Source organism: Sceloporus occidentalis, unplaced genomic scaffold (assembly GCF_023333645.1).
Source record: "Sceloporus occidentalis isolate IW3139 unplaced genomic scaffold, rSceOcc1.0.p SCAF_2, whole genome shotgun sequence".
Classification (NCBI taxonomy): domain Eukaryota; kingdom Metazoa; phylum Chordata; class Lepidosauria; order Squamata; family Phrynosomatidae; genus Sceloporus; species Sceloporus occidentalis.
The window spans coordinates 83,616,180-83,640,911 of record NW_028316982.1 but is presented as its reverse complement, the minus strand read 5'-3'; the positions used below and the strand labels follow the sequence as shown (position 1 = coordinate 83,640,911).

At 38.9% G+C, this 24,732-nt stretch overlaps 1 long non-coding RNA gene across 1 annotated transcript; it reads left to right on the top strand.

The window, feature by feature from the left end:
- The first annotated feature begins 12,753 nt into the window (after nucleotides 1–12,753).
- On the top strand, nucleotides 12,754–24,257 carry LOC149318630 (uncharacterized). The gene is made up of 4 exons (XR_016279821.1): nucleotides 12,754–12,860; nucleotides 16,826–17,065; nucleotides 20,993–21,065; nucleotides 23,803–24,257. It is a non-coding gene; the product is annotated as an uncharacterized LOC149318630 (long non-coding RNA).
- The last annotated feature ends 475 nt before the right edge of the window (nucleotides 24,258–24,732 follow it).

Genomic DNA, 24,732 nt, shown 5'->3' with positions numbered 1-24,732 from the left:
TCCCTTTAGGCTGTGTCCTGAGTGAGCAGAAGCCCTGGCAAATGCCAGGCTGTTCTGTGCTTGGAGTGCAATACTTCTTCCCACCCTTGCATCCAGTCATGCCTCAAACATACTGGGCTTTGTTGTTTTGATTCACATGTGGTGTGGGTGGGTTTTCCTCCCCTTCCCAGATGTGTTCTGTGGGAAGGCAAGCAAGGGCAAACCCCCCTCCATGTCACTATCAGGGTGGACTGTCCAAAAGTACAAGAGGAACCAAGAAAAATAAATCCAGTGGAGACTTACCCTATCTGTCTTGGAAGCTCCTGGGAATTTTGTAAGAACCTCCTCTTGCCCAGGGTGCAAAAAGTCACAGCTGTATCTGCAAAAGCACCCTGGTCCTTAAAAAAAAAACCCATGGCCATTACAGTGAGTGAGGTCAAATCCTGGGGCTTTTTGCCCAGTTTGAATGGGTTTTAACATAGTGGCTTAGATAGTTACCTAAGATAAATAATGATTGTTTGTTGGTGCAACTCTGTCCTTGCAAGCAAAAGATAGCGAGACAAATAAATGCAAGTATCTCTCTCTCTCTCTTCGCCAACATTTGTGGCTGGCATCTTCAGAGAAGATGCCAGCCACAGATGGTGGCGAAATGTCAGGAACATGGCCGCATAGCCCAAAAAACCCACAAAAAACTCATGAAAGCCTTTAACTTCGCATTGGAAATCTCTACAGGGAGAAACTGTTCCAAGACACCCAGAGACTGGAAAAACTCTGGACCAGGAAAGCATATATCTCTCTCTGTTTGTCTCACACACATGCATACACATGCACATACACATATATGTATTCTTGGATATGTATCTCAGTTTTCAATGTGCATTGTGGTTCTTTCACTTTGCACATGATGCATCTATGGAAAGAATTATAGGACACATTGCTCTCTTGAATTTGGAACTAAATGAAAGCAATGAGTTTTATGAACATACCTTTTTTTTCCTAAAGAAAAGGTTATTATTGCTTGTTTGAATAGCATCAAAATGGATTTGTATTATAAATGAAACCAACTGTAATATAAATAAAATTAGACTCGGATCAGCTGAAATGGCATTACATCCTTATTTCAGTTCCTTTATTAACATTCTATGCAGACACTCTCTTACCTACATCTAAATTATTGGGGTGTATGTATGTCTCTGAATTACACAACTGATGAATGCTGTTAAATATCTAAGCAAGTGTTTACTAATTTTCTTGCGCTTATGAGAATTATAACTAGCCCAGAAAAGTACATATAATTTTTAGTGGTTACTGCAGCCCATTTCTGCAAATAAAATTCAGAAAGATAAAAATACAAGCTAGTTTTAGGACATCACACTAGAAAATCCCATTATGCATTATAATTCAACAATCTCACAACCTGTAAGAAGGGTACTTTCAAAGAGCTAGAGCTCAGAAAAATGACATCCATTGAACTTTTATTCCTTCCCTTTTTTTGGAAGGCTTCTTTTTGATTATATCTTGAAGCAGAATTTAACCTAGGGCTTGAACATGTTTTAAGATTCAAGATTCCATCATCCCTATCTGCATATCCAATGGTGAGAGATATCAAGAGTTGTGGTCTGATAGTATTTGGGGGACTATACAGTTCCCTGTATAATATAAGGCTCAGTAGGATTCTTAGCCTCCTCCAATCCGTCTCCTCTCATGAGTCCCTGAAATCTAAAAAGCTAACGGATTGTGTAGAGGGATTCTGTATACAGAAGATGCTTGTTTACTCACTCAGTCAATGGTGTGTAAACAGAAGCCTTCTTCCCAAAATTGTGAGGTCCTTAAGTCTATTAGTGCTAGGCTCTATATAACCTTTATCACTCAGTTATATACTAAGACATAGCTGATGAAAGAAGTCAAAAGTTAAAATTAAAATTGATACTGTTTAATTGACCAAACTTCTCAATTAAAAACTAAAGAGAGAATAAAACGACGGAACAAACGTAAATAAAGTATGTAATTATTCAAATTAAAATTAGCTGCCCATCACATACATGAACATAACATTCTTATTTCATTGATAAGTATTGTTTGTGGTTTATTGTTTAAAGCAATAATGAACAATTCTTAAGCTCTAACTGTGTTTACTCAATACATTTTAGCAGTGCTGTATTACCATATCCTCCTTTAGGCCTGGTTGCCTGATCAGTTCTTTAACGACACTTGAAAAAGTGTCTTTGAAACCACAGATCTATCCGTTGGTGGATATCTGTCTTTGGAAGTCTTGATCTAAATCAGCCAAAGACAAGACTGATTGCAAATTACACTGACCTGAAATGAGTTAGGGTACTCACAGCCAACTTCCACTGAACGTTTATCAAGCACCACAAACTGACATCTGTTTTCCACAGCTCTAATAGATCATAGGAATATGAGCAAGAAGAATAGTGGCTTCAGAAAAAATGGCATCCCTTTTTTGGAATGAGATGCAGAAGAGGAATATCAGGCTGCCCTAGCCCTGTAATACACCTAAACTATAGCTGCCCTTGGGAATGTTCGACTCAAGCTTCAGAGAAAAAGAATTAGTGTTTCATTTTCCAGAACTGTCACACCCCACCTTAATGAGCACTTAAAAGAGATGAATGTGCTGGGAATGAAAAGATTTATTTGAGATATTTAAATAATCTCTCTCAGCTATAACTAATCTGACACACACTGCTCTCACTGTGATATTTCCCCCCGTTATTTTGATAATATCCCAGGAAGTTGCTTGTTGCTGAGAACGTCATGGGAGTGAAAATAAGTACCTTGCATTACAACAGATATCAGAAGCAGCCAAAGTTTTTAAGGGCATCTTTTGGATATCTCTAGCTCTCATTTATAAGAGCATTCAATTAATAGAGTTCATTCAATTTTGGAAGATAAGCCGAGAAATAAATACCTCATCAAATTGGAAGAAATTAATAGCACAACATACCTTAAATACTTTATAGCATTCTAAAAATCTCCAAAAGAGTTATGACACAGTCTGTTACTATCAGCCATGAAGTACATTACAAAGGTAATGTGGGTTTAAGAAAGAACTACTGCAGAATGTATATTTTCATTATCAAAAACGTTAAGCCATTTATCCTGAGGAGTCAGAATAATCATTAATGGCTGGAAATTTATGGTGCCAGATCTTAAACTAATGTGAATGATTCCAGGTGTTACTAATGGCTCCAGTGAAATGTGCCAGTATCTAAGACTTCTACTAAATCTGAGGTAATAGTCGAACGCTTAATCTCGACAGATGAGTAGCAATTTAACTGACACATTGATTGGATTCTGTAGGCTTAAATGGCACACATTGTAAAGGTACGGTCAAACAGCAATCAAGAGGGTGACTTGGAAGTCATTTGGTTTCCAGACATACCACTGTACTTGTGTTGAAAAGGCTCTATTTAATCTATTTGGGAGCAAAGTATAGTTTTGAGTGTAAAGTAAGCTCAGCCAGGTGTCAGAATTTTAAATGTTGTGTTACATGACATACAATTCATTAATACTTTTGTTGTATTCTATTAATTTAATCTCATTCAAAGATTCTACACTTCAGATTTTAAAATTTCATGTGCACCAAAAGCAGAGGAAAACTATAATTAGTTTAATGCTGCTATGCAGCAAAAGTGTGTGTGTGTGTATTTATCAAATTAATGTGAAATGTCAATATTCAGCAATGTTGCACATTACTTCATATATTTAAATCAGATATAAGGAAGTTATCCCTTGGTGGTTTTAAGTGAATAGTATTGAAGGAAGATCTGTCCAAGCAGGGATACAGTGGATTTACAATATTGGACATTGATTTTAATGGTGCATATGCTGAGGCTGCATTATAGCTTTATGGTCTGGAGGTCATATGAAAAGACACTCAGTTAGAAGTGGTCAATCAGCATTAGTGCAATACTTTTACCACATGTTCATTAAGAATGGCTTTTCTGCAGTGAAATGGCCCACCCTGGAACAAAAACAAACAACAAACAACACCATCCTGGTCCGCATTGTATAGACACTACCTGATTGCTGTCAACATGCTTGGAAACCACATAAAAATAAATTATCCATAGGTTTACCTGTCGGAAAGATAGATTCGGTGCATCAGACTGTTGCAGCCATTTCATGTGACAGGGGTGCCTATCATGTTCTCGTAATAGGGTCAAACAGCTGGATGGGGATTTAACGCTCAGCAAGGCCAGAAGGCCCGAGCACTTCAAGTGTAGGATGAATGGAGTGATAGAAGGCAGCAGGACCTGTTTATTACAGCATTTTTCTGCTTCACTGCAAACCTGTAATGATTGCCACACTGCTGGATTGACAGTTGCCCTCTTTCTTCTAGTGCTTGTGAAAAGTGTGTGAAGGCACAAATAAAAAAATAAAATAAAATAAAATAAAAATTGTGCCTGCTGACCTATCTCAATGCCCCATAAAGAGTTCAATTTACTTCTCCTGACAAGCAGGTGATAAGTTGGTTTGGATTGTATTTGATTGGCCCACATAGGTTAAATCAAATAAGGATTTAATTAATGTTGCAAAATTGCTTTAGTGTATCAATTCTTTTAATTAACAGGACATGTGCTGCCGTTAATATGTTTTACGGCCTCTTCTTTTCTCAAGTCGTTCCCATTGTTACAGTGTTTCACATTAAAAATGGATGCAATATATTTAAGTGAAAAACACAGCTCATGTTTGCAGTAGAGCCCTATGAAAGCTCAATGAAACTTATGTATTCTCTCTCTCTCTCTCTTCCCCCCCCCCCCTGTCTGTGTGTGCGTGCGTGTGTGTGTGTGTGCATTTTTGGTCATATCAATCTGGCATTTGAAGGGGTGGGTAGGATTCAACAACTACAATGCACAACACAGAGAATGCAATATAAGTCTGCTTCTTCCATTTAAAATAAATAAAGTCCACCCTTGTATGCACAAGCATGATACATATATAGAAGAATATCTAGGACTTTAAATATGAGTACATGTTAGCTAGGAAGGGATAGGTATTATGCTTGATTCATTTCTATATGAATTTACCTTCTCACAATGGGAGGAGATTGTTAAAATTGCTCATTTCTTACTTAGAAAATGAAATTAGTATAGAATAACATACTTAAAATCTGCCAGCCTATAGGGTCTATTCTCTATATCCTAACATACCTTTGGCTGAAATCGCAGAGTCTTATGGCAAACACTCTGATATTGTATGAATATTTGGGGGAAAGGATCAAGAAGAAGGGGCACTGCATACAGTTTTGAAAGATATTTGCAGTTCAGGCCTTATTCTTTGCAAAGCAGCAGCATTTTCTGCTGGGAAATGGTTATTTCCAGTAGAAAAGAATGTACATTTTTCATGCAGAATAAATTCCAAATTACAAAGATTCTCACTTGCTTAGGATTCTTCTCATCAGAGTTTCCTGGCACTCAAGAAGCATACTTTTCAACTGATTGTTTTTTTTCTTCAAATATTTTCAAATATTCTTTCCATCCTTCCATCCTCAAGAGATAATTCATTTAAGCCTGTGAATGTCTGGGATGTTACTTCAGGGTTTGGAATGCACTTCCTAATAGATGGAGGGCACTTCCTGGCATTGAACCTTTGTATAGCAAAATAATAATATATATAAATATATATTTCACTACACAGCCGTGACTGCAATAAGCCAGAATTATTTCTCCTTTTGGTGTCTAGGAGTCTTTAATTTCATGCGTCATTTGAAACTTGCAACAATGATCCCACAAAGTCAGTAGATATGCTAAATGTAAGCAAATTTTTAATGACATCATTGGAAGAATGGATGAGTTCCAGTTTCATGAGCAAGAATTCAGCTATCCTCTTCTGTGTCACTTAGCCAAATACCACAATATCTTTCCCGCACCCACCCAGTAGGCTTGTGGCCGCATTTGTCAGCTAAAAAGCAAAAGAGTTGTGGAGAACGTGGAGTCTGTGGTAAGAGAAGGTGCTGGCAGAACACTTTAGGAGATGAAAACTGAAGGTACTGTCTTCTGAGGCGGGTATCAGAAGCAGTGCATGAGAGTTTCTTAGTGACTGAGCCACTATACCCTGTATGCAACTTTGTTCTAGGAAAATGAAATCCCTCTCTCTGAATTTCAGTGCATTCGAATCCCACCTGCCTTTTCCTCCTGTTCTTGTTTTACTTTAGGTTGCAAGGCTTTCCACATGAACACTTACTTAATCAACACTTTTTTTTCATACTGTGTAAATCATGTGTATATTATGTATTGGTGCACATCTTATTCATTTGCATTTTACAATGTTTGCCTTGTTTGATACACACTTTCTTTCTCCAAAATGCAACATGAGCTTTGCAATTCTGAGAATTCTCAAAAGGGGTCCATTTCTTCTGACAACAAGTCTTGGGGAAGTGTGAAAGCACTACTTTTGTCACAACTGTCAAAATCAATGACATTCTTTTCCATCCCTATTCCTCTTTCAAAGAGGTTACTTCATCTGCTGCTTTATCTGTGCTTCTTCACCATATGTCCTTTCAGCACCAGCATTTTGATTCTCCTACAGCTTAATTTTATTTATTCTTTGTTTAGGTTTTCTGTGCTGTCTCTGCTTTTAACCTGTCTTTACTTGTTTAGCTTCATGTATTTTAAAGACTTTAAGTGAAGTAAGTAAGTAAGTAAGTAAGTAAATACATTTGGATCCTCCCCTCCCCAACCCCCCATATATATTTAAAGCCAATTTAAGAGTCCTTCTTTAAAAAGAGAGAGAAAAATAAATCTTTCAAATTTAAAAATAATGGCTGTGATCTTGTTGGAGACTTACATTGTCTGTGGGAATTGGAACTGGGCAGTTACATGACGTTTGTATCCAATAGTGTTATGTTACTACACATTAGTACACTGGCTCCTTACTATGCAGGGGAGCCAGCAAAGTGACTGATACACATTGGGACTGATGAGCATTGGTCCTGTTGTGCAATATCCAATGTCCCAGTACACATCTTTGCAACTCACTAACAGTGATTCTTAGTTCATCTGTGATGTACCTAAGTATACATACTGTTACCTAATGTACACCACAATAGAGGATTCTGGACAATAATAATTAAAAGTAAACGTTGCTTCCTGGAAAACTGGTTACTGTTCAGTTGTTTGCAGGGTTAAAACTCCAAACCCAAACTATCTCATCAATGTGGTACTAAACTCACCTGTAGTTTCAACATGTGAACAGAATATAATCAGGTTCACAGACAAACACACACACAAATCCATTTGGGATAAGAAATACAAAATGGACCTTTGCAAAAAATGGGACATAGCCTATAATCCAGTATGACACAATGATATGTCATAGTTCTACTCAATATCGACCCCTGGAATTGAGCCAGTGCAGCTCCCCACAGCTATTCTGTGGCTTGTGAAGTGCTTGGGAGTTTGGGAAAGGATCTGGCTATGTCTCCACAGCCAGACACAAAATGATTACATCTTCTGCTAAGATCCATCTCAGCCCTGCAGAGATTAATTGTATTATTTTTATTGATGTATTTTATATGTATTTTATTATTGATGTGTTTGTTTTAACGGACTGTAGCCCCACCTCGATCCATCTGGGAGAGGCGGGAAAATATAAATATATTATTATTATTATTATTATTATTATTATTATTATTTCAGCAGATGATGTCATCATTGCACATCTGGCTACAAGGACATAGCCAGATACATCTCTGATCTTCTTCATTTTGCACCAGCCACGGGGGGGGGGGGGGGGAGCAGCAGAAGCTCATCTGTAAGTCTTGGGAAGGAAGCTTCAGTAAACTCCACAACTACTAAAAAAGACATACATGGGTGTAAGGCAGACGTACACCTTTCTATATCACTAACAGGATGCCAGCCATAATGTATGTGTATGTAATCAAAATATTACATTTTAATATAGTATATTGCTCCTGAACAATACTGAAAGATTTGATTTCTGTTGGATTTGTAATGCAGAGATTGGCCATGATCAAGTCAATCCCTAGCTTTGTATGGAGGAGCACATCCATATCCTCATCAAAAGTGGTCTCCAATTAGTTAATTGGGACCTGAATTCACATCACAGATGTGGATAGGATGTTAATGTATATATGTATTTGCATTAGCTATCTGTACAGCACTCACTTTCCCTTATTGCATGGGGTATCATCCTCAGGAACAAACTTAACTAGAATCAAAGACATACTGATAAGGCAATACTTTTTATGCATTGTGAATCCAGCTGAAGCTGGCTACACTGAAAATAGCTGAGTGGAGACAGCTACTTGCCATAAAGGGTGGGGTGGGAGATGTGCTTAAATCTTGCCTCCACAAGACAAATATATCCTGCCTATTGGGAAGTGAAAAGTTATCTAATTTCCCCATGTAAACTAGGATTTACTCCCAGGGAAGATGTATTGCAAAGATTCCATACACAGCAAACTAATGATTTTTGGCTTCCTTGTTATAGTTCTATCATGTGGGTTTTTCTTTTCTTTTCGAAAAGTCTCCTTTTCAAGTCCATCTCTCCCTCCCCTGTTTTTACTATTCTATCAAGGCACAAACCAATCAATGGCGCTGAAGGATAACAAAGGACCCAACTGAGGATATGCAAGCAGTTACAGGTTTCCAATTGCATGGAAAAACATGCTGATTTCCAAACTGCACAAAGATAATCCAACACTTCCAATGTAGCTTCATGCCAAGAGTCAGATCCAAAAAACTCCAGATGCCTTGAGTGTTTTATTATATACAGTGCTGAGCAGCTAAATGATTTGCGCTCCCTTAGCCAGGAACTTTGGAAAATTGCAGACATATGCATAGTGGAAAAGATGTATGTTGTTCATCTTCCAAGCAGACCCACAGATAAGCTGCAGCTTTAATAACATCACTTCATCTGTGCTAGATACACGTTCAAGAATCCTTCTGCAGTTTACCAAGCACCTTCAAGGATAACTCCAACTTATGCACATGTTTGTGCAGAAGAGCCTCATGTAGTTTTTATGCTCAAAAAGTCCACATCAGATATTTGTGAGAAGGAGATCTTTGCCAACGACTCTCATTCAGTTTTACAGGCTGCATCTGCACGGAAGAAATAATCCAGTTTGACACCACTGTAACTGCTATGTCTCAATACTATGGAATTCTGGTAACTGCAGTTTTTTGAGATATTTAGGCTTCTCTGTCAGAGAGCTCTGGTGCTACATCAAACTACAATTCCCAGAAGTGAACAGCACTGAGCCATGGCAGTTAAAGTGGTATCAAGATGGATGATTTCTGCAGTATGGATGCAGCCATAGAAAAGAAATTGCTTTGGGGAGGGGGATGAAATTGATGTTGAAATTCTCATGGATGAGGCATAGGGCTCTTTCACTTGTCATAGCTACGAAAGATTGTGGGGCCCTATCTTTCGCTACACAGATGAGGCTCCCATAGTATGCAGCCTTGCTGGCTTCCCACACTTCTGTTAAAGCCAATGGAGAATTACAAGGTGACTCTTCTCATGCAGCTAAGGAAACAGGTCAGCCAAGGGAGCTACAGAACAATGAAAAACTGTGAAACAGAAAGGGGGGAAAACCCACAGTAAGCTCCTTAGTGCACTACAATACTGGGATAAATCTTTGATTATTTTGTTGGTGCACATGAGAACTACACATTTCAAATACTTTCTACCTTCTTGGTTGGAGTATAAGAGTTTTTGTAAACTTTTGATTACAGTGTATACTCAACTATAAGTCAACCATGTGTTTAAGTTGAGGACAGCTTTGGGGCAAAACTCAGGGAATTTGATGTGACCCATGGATAAGTCAAGGGTAAAACTAAGGGGCATAGGGAGATTAATAAAAGAGACTCACCGGAGGAAAGTTGACCAGACAGTCCTCCCCTGAAAGCCCTCCTTCTAGGCTCCAAGTGAGAGCCCTGCCCCAAATGTTGCTGAGAGCTCTTTCCTGCCACCGCTGCTTCTCCATCTCCCAGGTGGGGCTTCCCTTTGAGAGCCCAGGGATGGCCATTTGGCTACTGGGGCTCCATAAAAACCCAGACTGGAGGCAATTACTGGGATCTGGTTTAAAGCAGCTCGTCTTCCTTTTCTCCTCTCGGGATATATCCAAGGTGAGGAGGAGCATCAGGGAGGCAGAGCTAACCCTCCACCTTGAATGCCTCTCAGGATACATCCAAGGCAGGGAGCAGGCTCAGGGAGTCAGCGCTAACTCTCCACTCTCTCCTCCACCTTGTATGCCTTTCAGAATACATCCAAGGTGGGGAGGAGGCTCAGGGAACCTAAACTAACTCTCCACCTTGGCTCCCTGACCCTCTTCCCCACCTTGGATACAGAGTGGAGAAGTGGTGGTGGTGGTGGGAGAGAGCTTTTGGCAACATTTGGAATAATTGGGGCAGGACTCTCACATGGAGCCTGGAAGGAAGGCTTTCAGGGGAGGACTGTAAACTGGTCAACCTTCCTCTGGTGAGTCTCTTGTACTCCCATCTGGTTACTATTTTACCATATTGCCCTGTATATAAGTCTACCTAGAATTTTGGAATCCATTTTGGGGCATATATGTCTTGACTTATAGTTGAGTATATATGGTATTTGTTGGGATTTAGGGACTTCCCCCCCCCCCACCCCAAGATGATGTGAAGGTTTATGTGTGTACATGTGTATGGGGAAAGGTGTTTGATCATTAAATGGAGTAAGTCAGAACCTGATGGTTTCTCCTTTATTAAAGATTTTAAAACAGAGATTGCATGCCTGACTTCCAGGGATTCTTTATCTGTAGATTCCTGCACCAATAGGAGTTGGTCTAGATACCCTTGGAGACCTTTCAAGACTACATCTCTACAGTTCTGAATTATTTGGTAAACTGCCCAAAGTAGCTGAATTACAGATTTATTTATTTCATTCCATTTCTTTGTGTCACACCCTTACTCTAAGAAGTTTAGGGTTACATAGACAGGATTATCCTCTTTCTCTCAAAAATGATTCATGAAACTAGTTAGACCAACTAATGTAGACTGAGCCAAGGTTTGTCAGTGAGCTATATGATTGAACAGACATTTGCATCAAAATGTCCCTCATTCAAAAATGTACACCAAAGAAAATCAACACCTAGAATATCACTGCTGCATCACAGTGCAGGAAAACCTCATAGAAATATTTTTCATGTATCAATTTATTTGTCTGGAACAATCTATCCCACAAAAAGGAACTATAAAACTGCATTAATGAAGAATGGTAGGAGGAGTGTGCACCAGGCACAAGATTAGGTGGGCCATAAAGCAGCAAATGGGGAGGTTGATTCAGACTGTTGTGGAGGCTACCCATTTCAACTTGATACTTAATCATAATCTTGTTTTGATAAACCAGAATATTATACTTTCCCTTGGCCATCACCAGAACTCAGCAAATAGTTCGAAGATTTTCTTAATACAGAATTAGATGAATCCAGCATGCATCATGGAATATTTGGAGAAATCTTGAAAGCTGTCAGATTCCAAACAAATAGGTGTAGGAGTTTTATGGTAGGAACAATTTACCTTTTGCGGGGGGGGGGGGGGAGAGGAGAGGATTGGGTTTTTTAAAAAATGTGTTGCTCAGATACTTGCTGCAAGGCCCTTAGAGAGAACTGCCTCCCATATATTTTTTTTCAATCAGAGAGCAAGCATTATGGGATTTGTAATTTTGGAGTTCTTACAATTATTTCATAGAGACATTTAGTGCAGAAGTACAGGAGAATATACATGTACAAGATTAAAAGTTTCTAGATGTTGTGTAGCAGGCCTGTCTCACAGAGAAACCTGAACACCTAAAAATTCTGTAATCCCAGGGTTGTTTAGAATAGGGCCAAGACTGCAAAAGTGACATCAAACTGCTATAAATCAGTAGTGCACTAGTCTTAGAGTGAGAAACATCATTGGGAGCTTAATTCAGTGGTAAGAATAAAGAAGAGGAAAAAAATGCCAAAGAATTTTGAATAAATTGTTTTTTTGCCCTAAATTATTCACCGTTAGTGAGAATGGAAAGACCACTGTCCTCCACCTCCTGGTTTTTGTGTTTGTGCATAAATAAGCTTTTTATATACAGAATACAATGGTTTGTGGACAAAATATAAACCCTGCCAAAATTTGTAAAAAGTACTAAAATGTGGAAAAACATTTAGTAATGCATGAAACCTCTGATGAATTCATCTAGCAGGAAAACAACTTTCAAAATATTTCATTTTTGCATGGGAGAAGAAAATTAAACAAAATGTTACATCCATTGGTGGGAGAAGATTTTCTTATAGTGAGAGCCAACCATATTCAGCCCTGCATTCCACCAAAATTTCATGACGAAATGTGATTCCAGCTGAAAACATGTTGAAAATTTCAATTTTAAACTATTGCTGTAAACCATGAATTGTAGCCATGGATCTAAACCTTTGCCCAAGATTATTGTTTTGTTAACATTTACTTTCTTGGGGAAATTTACTTTCCTATTGTTGCTTTTTTTGTAATTATCTATAATGACATTATTCCTTCTTTGTTTTGTTTTTTTAATGAGCCACCACTTTTAAGCCTTTGTTTCTTGTCATTGGGCTTCTGGAGTTGAAAATGATACAGTGGTGTATGGCTGTTAAATGTCATAAATGCTGAGAGATGTCAGTTGACCACAGTCGAGAGGTCTGGAATTCAAATCAGCAGCCACAGATCTTTATCTGAAATGAGGTGTTGTAACATTCCTAAACATTTTCAAGCATGTTCCATCAATGAACACGCTCTTTTAAGGCTACTGTAGGGGTTCCTTAGACCCATAAAGATGGTAAACTCTCTGTAATTGAATCCAATTAGGATGCAACTGTCTTGCTTTAAATTAATGGGGGACCTGAAGAGCATTCTCTTGTGAGTTGCAAATTTCATGACTTAGTACTTCCAAATGCTGTTCAAATCCAGCACATTAAGGCATAATAAAGCTATGTGAATAACTCTAAAGGTGGAGGAAAAAGCAAATATACTTGGTTTTCTTGCAGGGAGAAGAATTCTGAAAGTTTCTACAGCTCACAAATTGAATATATATATATATATTCAATACATTCGTAACATGGGAGATCATCTTGTGGAGTGATGGCCTTTCCATTATTTAGTGAGGGAAAGAATAAAACCTTTCCAAAAGTGAGGAGGAAGAATAACAACAGTTTATTTATATCCCACCCAATCACAAAGAATCAGGGCGGCTTACAACAGTAAAAAAAATACATAGCAAATAACAATGGCAATCAAATAACCATAAATAGCAAAAAATGCATAGCAGTTCACAACAACAATAAAAATAACAGTAAAAATGCATAGCGATTAACATGGCAAAACAGATACAATAGGAAATTAATCCCTGTTCTCAACCCCCTCCCCTACCCCCCCCCGGTCCCGGTCTTGAAAAACAATATTAAACAGCCTCAGCTGTTGCCTTGGTGGAAAAAGGTATAGGTAGCCTCCCAGTTTGGCTTGGAGCTGGCTGGTGGTGTTGAAGGCAGGGCAGAAGATGGTGAAACGCTAACGCGGACAGAGAATGCAGACCTACTCAACACCTTTTTTGCCTCTGGGCCAAAACACACTGCAGAAATAATCCAGTTTCAGGCTGTTTTAACTGCCCTGGGTCAGTGCTAGAGAATTTTGAGAACTCTAGTTTTGTGATACATTTAGCCTTCTCTGTCAGAGAGCTTTAGTGCCAGTTCCCAGGATTTCCTAGCACTGAGCCAAGGAAGTTAAAGCAGTCTCAAACTGGATTATTTCTGCAGTGTGTTTTGGACCTTAGACACAAACCTGTCGTTTGCAGAACAGTTTCAATTTGTTCAATATGGTAATACAGATAAATTGCTTAGGACCAGAGAGCAGCTTTGGCGTGGCTTCCAGCCTTTTAGAATGTGAGTGTAGTTTAAACACACCTCCTAAGTCGCCTGAAACTGCTTTATTTGGCCTGTCTGGACCCTTACTTGCAGGGATGATTTAAGTATAAATTTCAGGGTTGACAGTGGTTTGACCTAGATGCCCCCCAGTCCTTTCCATTTCTATAAGTTTAATTTCAGATAGGTGCATATAGAACTACAGATTTCAGGTGGGATATAAATAAACTGTTATTATTATTATTATTATTATTATTATTATTATTATCTTCTTCATGAAGTGGCTCTAACATTTCCTTGTTATTACTTTTGCTGTGGACATAACCAATAAGCCCTTTTTATTGTTTTTAACCTGTCTAGCAACCCTGAAATTATTCTGCACTTTATCTTTTATTACATCCTCTCTATACATGCTGACTATCTGTTTGAATTCCACTTTGGTGATTAAACCTTTTTTTCCAATTTCTTTTGTATGCCCCCTTTTAAATCTTAGCTCAGTTAATAGTTCTTTACACGCCCACCCTGGTGTTTTTTTAGACACCTCTCATTTTTTCTCCTCAATAGAATGATTTGAAATTGTACTTCCAGTCTTTTACAAGAAACTCCCTGCCATCATGAACCCCCTTCTCTATTAATATTCCTGACCATGGGATCACACCAAGTATTTCCCTAAATTTACTGCAAACTCCTATGAGGACTACTTCCTCCTCACTTTTGGAAAGGTTTTATTCTTTCCCTCACTAAATAATGGAAAGGCCATCACTCCACAAGATGATCTCCCATGTTACGAATGTATTGTCTAAATATAAACTACACTTTGGATGTTTAGTTCTACCATGGTTTGTGTCTCTTAATTTTATTGCAGATTAATTAACTGCAACACTGAATTTCATCTTGGCTGGTCTTAAGAGTCCATTATGATATGGAAATGATGGAAAGTGCTAGTTCTGTGAAATATTTTAGATAGGAAATTGTAGCTGACAGAATGTGGCCTAACTGAATGAAGACCTGTTCTCCAGACTTGAACTTCTGTTTAAACTGTAGTTGATAGAATCTGGCCTAACTGAATGAAGCACTGTTCTCCAAAACCAGAACTTTATTCAATGCAGAAGAAGGATGGAAGAAGCATGCATACTTTCAGAAAGGCAAATTGCAAATGATTTGAAACTCCAAAAGCATTTGCATAGCCTTAATCTTTCACTGAACATTTGCTGGGCCTCCACTTTTGCTTTCAGCAGCCAAATAGCTAAACACACATCTCCTTTTAACTGTGTACTTTGTGATTAACCAGTAGAAGCTTGGAATAATAATTGGCCATGGCCATCCAGTCCAAAGGGTTGATTAAATGGGAATAAGCTTCGAATCCCCCTTCTTCTTCTTTTTTTTCTTACTGTAAAGCTTTTCTGTGGTAATTCCACCATTCATTAGGATGGAAAAACTGGCATTAAACCAAGTACTTCTGCCAAAGCCATTATTTCCATCATCAGACTCTGCATCAGCCGGCACTGCAGCCTTGTGGGATGACAATATTCTGTCCCCTTGTGGTTCTTAAGTTATGACTAAGAAGCTTATATATATTAAAAGGAGGGTCTTCAGCTAGTCTCTTAATCTTTATGAGCCTCAATAATAGCCAACCCTGTTTCCAAAATTTAGAAACATTTGCTTTCAACTTAGAAAGGTCACATATGTTAGGAGATAAGTCTCAGTTCAATATGATTAAGAGCTATACAGCCTTTTCAAGTGTTCATGTTTGATAGGAGATTTTTGTAGGGTTGGGGGGGGGGAATAGGACTTTGTGGCTTTAATGCACAATCTTTTCTTCTATATACTTACTTTCTGTATCTTTAAGAGGATAATTGCTGAATTGAAATTTGAGAGTGTTATCTTAATAACCAATTACTCAAATAACTTTGAAATTGGCTTAAATTGGCTCGTCATGCTACATTTACTTGGATCTTTTTTATGGGAAAGTTAGGAACAAAAAAGTGTATGTATCTGTGTGTGTTGCAGGGGAAGAATCTTATCTAAGTTGTTTAGTACATGGAAGGTGAGCATTTATAGATGGAAAAATTCAACATTTTAAGTCTAGTCTCTTGTATTATCTTCCTTTTACAGTCCACCAAATTGAATTGCAACCATTTAGAACTCAGTATACCAGGCTGGTTCATCATTGCCAGTCTCAGAAACATGACATAAATCCATACACTTTTCTATGAATCCTTTACAAAAGCAAATAACACTGACTTCCTATTCTCTTTTGTGAGGATGCATTTACTCAATGAGTGATTACAGAAAGAATTTCCCAATTCTTTAATAACACATTTGTAGCCTAATTTTCTGTTGGCTTATTGGGAAAATGCATTTGTCCTAAGATCAAGGTAACTGTATCTGTTACAATGCTTGTAAAATCTGTATAAGTGAAAACTCAAAATCTTTTTTTTAAATTTAAAGTCCTGACACATTTGCTAGTAGCTTTGTTAGATGAATAGATGACTGCAAGAACCATGTATATTTTTATATGTAGCTGTAAAGTTCTGTAATAGAATACTCGATCTTGTTCAGCAATACAGATTCCCAGTCCTTTCCCCATTCTGGAGCCATTCCAAAGGCTGTTCTTGAAATTTATGCATTTAAGTATGTGATACAAACTATGCCACTTGCACAAACAATTTGAGGTATCAATATGTTACTAGGGGCTTCATTATTTTATTAGGGAATTGTATACAGCAGCCTCGGGTTGTCGTTTGTTCTTGCTTCATGAATGACAAATGCCTGTTAGAAAAGTACTGTCTGTTAGAATGTACCAAATGCCATCTAGACTAGTAGCAGCCAGCCCTAATTGACAGAGACAACCAAGTTCCTCACTTGTCTCTCCCAATCAGTTCCACTGCAGTCATACGGCTGCATTGTTCTCAGAATATATGACAAAACCATGTGTCCCTAAAGTAATATTCTGTTCATTCTTAGAGAGAGGACAGTTGTGAGCTGATGTTTCTACTCAGAGAAGGCCAATCCACAACACAAAGTCAGCAAGCTAATGTACAGCTTGAATCATTATTGGTGGCAGCTAGCCATATGCTGAAGTTGACATCTGATTGCTTGCCTGGATTTTTTCACGTCTCCTTCTGCAGCATCTACTTGGATCTCATTGAATGTGATTGGGCACTGCTCTGCAAAACTAGGGCCAAGGATTAGCCATGGGATTGTGTGAGTCCATCAAAACTAACAATGCCAAATAGTTTTCATATTAAAGTGCTATAGAATTATATCTTAGTTGGGATGTACTAAAAGGCAGCATGATATAGTGGTTTGAGCATTGAACTAGAACACTGGAGGTTAGGGTTCAATTCCTCACTCAGCGATGGAAACCCACTGGGTTATCTTGGGCAAGTCACACCCTCTCATCTTTCGAAAACCTCATGATAGTTTCAGCTTAGAGCCACCACATAAGTCAGAAATGACTTGAAGGCACACAGCAACAACAAAAAGCATGTAATGCATGGGCAAAAGAGGATAATACAACATACTGCAGTTTAAAGAAATTATGTCAGCAGTGTGCATGTTCCAACATGGGGACAAGTCTTCATACCAATGCAATTTGCTGATATTACTTCCTTAAATCATACTGACTTGGAAATGAAGTTGATGAGGGGAAAAAAATAAATTAAAAAAAGCTAAGGTACAAATGAGATCATGGCAATAAGCTAGGCTGGTGCAATATCTGCAAAAAGATCATGATCTTACCAAATGCAGAAATTAATGATACACTCTTGTCATTAAAAATTCATAAAACCTCTTTACTACATAAAATGCTAGGTGCACATACCTGCAGGGAGATTCCCATTTATTTCAATGACCCCCCGCCCAAGAATAATTTCACATTGGATTGTGACTGATGCTGTTAACTGTATGTTGGAGGAGCTAATCCAAAAGTTCACAGTGCTGTCCACAGACATTATGAAGACCACTGAGATTATCACACCACCAATTCCCAATTGGGATAGATGCAGGTTATAACCATTACAGACTGATCTTATCAAACAATACTGTGGCCAGGCAGTAGGCAGCCTACATCCAATCTGGGCTTCTCTCATTCTTGAAAAATCCCATTCTTGAAAAGCTGCAAGAGAAGCCCAGATAAGATACAGGCTGCCTACTGCCCAGCCACAGGGCTGTCTGATAACATCCATCTGTTACGGTTACAATTTGCATCTATCTTCCTCTGCTTTTTGAAGAATGATGCTCCCCACTGATATATTATCTCAATAACATGGGAGCAGAAGTGGGTCTTCCTTTGTAATATGATTTCCTTTCGATGATCGAACTGGTGCAAAGAAGATATTTCTGTGTTCTGAGTCCATGCTTATTTTTATGTAATGTTGCCCTTTAATATAGCCGCTCTGAGAGCCTTTAGGGCTGAAGAGTGTGGTATAAATACCGTAAATAAATAAATAAATAATATCACATGTGACCTTGAATCTTTGCAGTTGGTTTTTAAGGATTTGTATTTTTATCTTGTTTTTGTTTGTATTTATTATTGTTTTCTGCCTTTTTTTGATAAGAAATAAAATTTATTTTTAAAAAACTCACATCTATCACAGCAAGAATTAGCAGTGCAATAATCTCCATTACTGCTATCCAATGCTTGATCATTTGCCATATTGGAAACTCACATTTGGATCCACTGTAATTCTATGCCAGTGAAAGCCAGTACCAGTGAAAATATTGGTGTTAGTAATAAGGCAGAGTTCTTCTCTATCACCAGCTATCTTAGCCCTTAAGCAGAAATGCTAGTGATTGAATTTGCCATCTTCTGAATGCAAAATATGGGCTTTGCTAGTGAATGACAAATTCTCTCATGAAACTAGACTACCCCAAAATCAGGAATAGCATGAACATTCATTTATTGTTGCAGTGCTGCTGGGTAGTTTATGAGCTTTTATTAATGAAAGAGGCTCTTCATTCACAAGTTTTCTAATGTTCAGGTGTCCAGGTGTCTAGAATTGAAACCCATCTCAACAAATTCATTATTTAATGAATTATTTAGTTAATTTATTATTTTCTGCCTGGATATTCTGTATTAATGTAGTAATAAGCTAACAAACTTTTACTAATTGACATTATACAGAATTCAAATAAAATAAGTAAAACGAGGCCCGGTACAGACAAGCCGTACATGACATCCTCGTCACGTGCTAGGGTTGCCTCGGGGGGCTCTGCCCACATGCGGCCTAACCCTAGCACATGATGGGGGCATAAGCATGGCGGCCTCTCATCCACATGGGGGGGCGCCATGGTTACGTCACACACGTGCTGCGTCCAAATGGCGGGGTGTGTGCGTGATGTCATCACATCCCAGGTCGCTAATTGCGGCCTGGGCATGGCGCATGAAGGAGCTCCAATATGCTGGTCTCTCATTCATAAGGTCACCATAACTCAAAGCCAACTTGATAGCAATTAAAAGAATCTAAGTCCATAGGTTGTGTTCTAATTTACAAAGTCATGGCCAGTTGTAGAAATGCTACCTGTTTGAGTTTCCTGGAATATTTTAAATTATGTAAAGTTAGGGGAGTTGTGTTCTTTTCCTAAAAGTGCAAGATATACATTTTTAAAAATAAATGAAGGACATAAATAAATGACAGCAATGTAAATAATTATTGAAGCCTTTTTCAACCTGGAGGAATCCTTGAAATGATTTTCAGACCTTCAGGAATCCATGTATAAAAATTATAATATTACAGCTTGAAAAACCGAGTTTATCTTTTTCTTTCATGATTTCTTTGGAACATTAGGGTTTCACATAACTCTGGTTGAAAATCACTGGGTTCTTATGTGATCTTAGGGGGAAAGTGGTAGCTACAGCTTACTTGTCTTGGTAAGCCAATTTTCCTACAGAACACCTCCTAAAATGATCAATCATAAGGATCACTACCAAATAGCAACCTGTGTAGGGATTCCATGAGATCAGCAAGCACCACTTTTCAAATAAGCCTAGGTTTGTTCATGCTTCCTTAACATGTGAGTAATTTGTAAACCAAGTAGCTATCTGTTAAAATTGCACATGTTACCTCTTGGAAATTTTCTCCAGAAAGTGTTTTTCACAAAGGTAGACTTTTGTTTACATGTTTCTTCTTAGGAGCAAAGGAAGATCAAACCTGAGACAACCATTAGTGTTCTATAATGGCAGGTAACCATCATACTGAACACACGAGACTTACTGTTCCTCTTCATTGTTAGCATCTCCACATCAGGCCATATCAATCTTGCCTGCACAGAATTCCCAGTCGAAACAGAAAACTTGGCAAGGTTAAAGTATTTGGGCTATACTCTGTGTTAATGATTTTCTGCCTTGCCAAGGGAGACCTAGGGTTTGAAAAGAAACATATTTTCTTTACATCTATTATCCTCATGCACTTAATAGAAAACAGACACTGAATTGTACCTGAAAGTAAAGAACCCATAAGCAGGGATGGGGGGGGGGGGCAGGAATCCTGAGATATCTGCAGGCATTTAAGGACATGTGTATAGGATTTAGAGAAATGTACAGCCAAGAACATAAATGATAAATGAAATATGGGCAAGAGCAAATTTTTTATGTCCAGTCATAAAAGAATAGCTACAGCAAGCTTCATTCTGATCCATATCTACTGGTTCCTGATTCCACAGACCTTGCTACTAAATCAAGGACAGAAAAGGTAGATTTGTCCAGAGGACATCAATTGGCTATTTTTCCTCTAGGTTTTTTTCCAAATGACTTCCTGTCTGTACTATCACAAGAATTTGGATCAGAGGTTGTCCCCTCTTAAATCTCTCACAGTATCAACACCAAAACCTCCTCCATCTCAACTTCATTTTTCTGTACAGTGCTTTACATTAGAGAAAGTCCTTTGTAACCTGTTCAGCCGTACTTTAGTAAATCTCTCGCAGAATGTAGCCCTAGCCTTGATCAGCATTTCAAAGTTGACTGTGAAGAGCAGTATAAGAGTATCATCAAATAACAGTTTTATTGGTTAATTGTCAGATGTTGAAAAGACATTTGTTTGTTTGAACTTGCATACCACTCTAGGAGTGTTAGGTAAGGCAACACCCATCCACACACATTCATTTGGCATTGTTGTGCTTGTGTTTCTATAGATGATTTCTTGGGTTACCTTCTAGTTCTTTGATTCTATGATTCTGTGACACAAAAAGGATTTACAAACATCAGGTAAGTAACTCTTTTCATGTTATTTTTGTTTCTAGAATACCTGTCTTTCTCTTTACTCAAAAGAAGCCAGAAGATATAATACTACTGTAGAGTTCTTGTGATTCTACTGGACTGTACCCTAATGAGCATGAGCAGAGTTCCAGTTCCAAAGGTAGAACTGGGGCTCCCTGTTGTAGCACTTTGTCTTCTTCTCCTTGAACCCTGATTCTGAGGACTGAGGATTCTGAGGTTTAGGAAACCCCAGGAATGCTTTGAAAAATAGGGGGGGGGGGAGAAGTCAGTGGAAATAATGCCTTTCCACTTGATCTATAGATGAACTGAAGACATTTATACTTGCTACATTAGCCATAGCCCCATATAGATGGTCAAGACACCTATTTAAGCCACATCTCCCTTTCTATCTTTCCTTTGTTCTGGGGGATGGCCTGAAAAGGTGCTATAACATATTGAACTTAGCTGAAGATATTTGTGGAGTTCCACATGACTGAACGCCATGTTTTATCAGGATTTGTCTGATGAAGAAGCCAGGTGCACTTGGAAAGCCTTCATGATGTGTTTTGTGCATTTTGGTTGACCAAAAAGGGTATTGCTCTTTCCAGTGAGTCAACAGGATTTATGTAAATGTTTATCGACCAAGTCTGAATTTATTAAATTGGTTTACTTTAGCTGGAACTAAGATTTCTTCTTTTTGAGGAAGATAACCGTATAGACAATTCACAATGGTAAAGTGCTGAAATCAGGGTGACCCACAGGAATGCGATGGGTTAGACACTCTCATGAGCCCTATTACCCCCATGCCCTTGATGTTCTTGAATCTGCCTTTACCTGAAACTCTGCCTACTACCTTTAGTCCTGAAAGATGTCACCTTTGAGTCTGAGAAACAGGAATAGGTACAAGATATCTTTAGACTCAACAGTTAGCTATTATAACCTACTCAACTAAAATCTTCAACTTTTTAAAGGAACAGAAACAACTGAACAACAATTGATCCCTGCTTGTTGGTACAGCTGCAGAGGACCAGGATTGTCCTGGCTTTTGAGAATGTAAAGCAACTGCTTTTGTTCCCTTCTCTCTATCTATCTATCTATCTATCTATCTATCTATCTATCTATAAAAGAGAGAGAGAGAGAGAGAGAGAGGGTCCCTTCTAATTGTTCCCAATGAGCTAATATCACTGATGCCTTCTGGGATTGCCTTTTAAAGAAGCAGTATATCTTATGCATGACAGAATGTTCCTTATATCTGTAAGTTCTATAAACCCAAAAGATGGCTTTGCATCCTTTCTTGATAATATAAATCAAGTCATATTAGCTTTCTATCTGCACGGAGTTTCCCTTCTGTTTTTGGTGTAGGAAGGGGAAGCACCCAAGCATGCATTACTCCTCCATCTGCTATAGAATTATCAGAGAGTCTGTATGCCACAGTGAGGCACAACTGAAGCTTTTATTATTTCACTCTAACAAATTTACCTCATTGCCTGTTGCCACCTATTGGCTCTACTAAAAAACGGTTGCCCGCTAGCCTGGCAGACCGTTTTGCCGCTAGAGGCGGCAAAAACTACAAGCTCCAGTATGCACTGGGGCTTGCCCTGGCTCCCTATTGGTGCGCGAGGTGGAAGGGGTGATCCTTCTGCCCCGCGACACTCTGGGAGTGGGGCTCAGTGGTGCGGAGCTTCCGGTCCTCCAGGGCAGCCCATTGGTTGGGCTGCCTTGGAGGAGGATTTCCGCAGCACACGTTGTGGGGGGCGGGGCTTAGGCCTATATAAGGCCGTGCTGCAGGCCCCATCCCCCAGTCGGTGCTTGGCTTCGCACGGTGCGGAGCCAAGCTAGGAAGGGAGGAAGACAGGAGCAGTTTCCCCGCCCACCCACCACTGTTTTGTGGTTTTTTTGTCACAACTTGGGGCGGCAGCATAGGCCAGGATCTGCACGGTGTGGTACCAGGGCTATGGAGCTCTGGTTGGGAGTCAATAGGTACCCAGGGGCGAATAAGGCAGGCGTATGGCCATTGCGGGGGCCATAACGCGGAAGCGCCTCCCGGTGACTATGGGCTTAGTGAATATGTGAACGCATGGCATGTTTTGCAGTCAAGTGGTGTTCCTTAGCCCCTAGGTCATCCCAAGCGCCTGGTGGGTGCCAGGTTTTTGGATAATCAGACGAACGTGGGGTTGTTTGATTTCACAGATCCTGACCTCATGCTTGGTGCCAACCCTTACCAATTGTGTGCTAATAAAGTTGTGGCCTTTCTTCCAAACTTGTTGTTATGTGTGGTTATTTGCAGCAGCCTCTGAGGCAATACAATTAACACTGCGTCTGTAATCTGATTGTGTGTGAGAGAGTGTTCTGTTGATTTATAGTGACCCTATGAATTTCATAGGGTTTTTTTTTTTTTGGCATCCAGGTACTAACCAAGGCTAATCCTGTTCCGATTAGGCAAGACTTATGTAGGACATGCTTAACTTCACAGTTTGGAATTTCTATTGATTAACTCCATTTTTGTTTGTTTAAGGACTAGAAATGTTTCTCCCCTGTTTACACACTTAGCATAGCAAACATCATCTCTACAGATAGGACTGGAAGTCCATATTCAGGATGCACGATTTGTCATATGCAGCAGTATAGTTTTTTCCATAGCAACAAATTATTTCTTTCTTTTTAAAATCATGCTTTCATCAGCTCTCTCTACATGCCAAAACAGAAAGTATTTAACCACAAAGACCTTCTTAATCCTCTCTTCCAGAACACAAGACCCAAGAGTGTCTCATGACTGGAGGACATTTGAAATGGAACTTTATCCCTTTCTGAGCCCTGAATATTTTCCTGCCAGGATTTGGGGGCTGGGCCTCAGTACCATGGGAGACATTGCATTTTCATTATTTCGTTCCCACTAAGAATGCAGGAAATCTTGTCAGTAAACTATTCCTCACACTTTCTAAATTTCCATTTTGTCAGCTATAAGAGGTGTAGAAAACCGAACCAGGTTTGTTATATATTGGTCACTTTCATCTGAACATGCATCTTTTAATAGAATGGCTGCATGGCACTGGGATTTCAGTGCACCTGCTGTTCTGAAAGAGCTCCCCACACTTGGCTATAATAGTCTCCTAGTCCCAGTGTCTCCATGGACAGTGTGCTAGGCATTGTAGGGATGAAACCCTACTGAGTACTGAGATCAAGGAACTAGTCCTTTACTCAGTGGATCACATGGATATCTGTTCAGAAGCAAGACCTACTAGACAATTCTTCAGTCATAGAATTAGGCAACCACTGTGTGCTTTCACATGAACTTGCTGAGATGCTGAATTCTTCAGAGCATTTTTGTGGTTCCTTTCCCCTCTCACTGGATGTGAGTTAGGGACTGAAACAGGATATTTTACTCCTGATACCCTCTTTTTGGAATGCCTTCTACATAAAGGCTCAGCTGGAAATGACTTTATTATTCTTTCGGTACCAGTTGAATAGCTCTTTAAAAAGAAAACTTTCAACAATTTTTGGTATAGTTTTAATGCTCTTATATGGTTCTTATTTTATTATCTGGCTTTACATTTTTGGTTTTTAAATGAAAATTTATTGCATTTTGCTATAATAATGACTTATTGTGTAAACACGTTGCCTGCCTTCCTCAACAGGGTGTGCTCCAGATGTGTTGAATTACAACACCATCATCCCC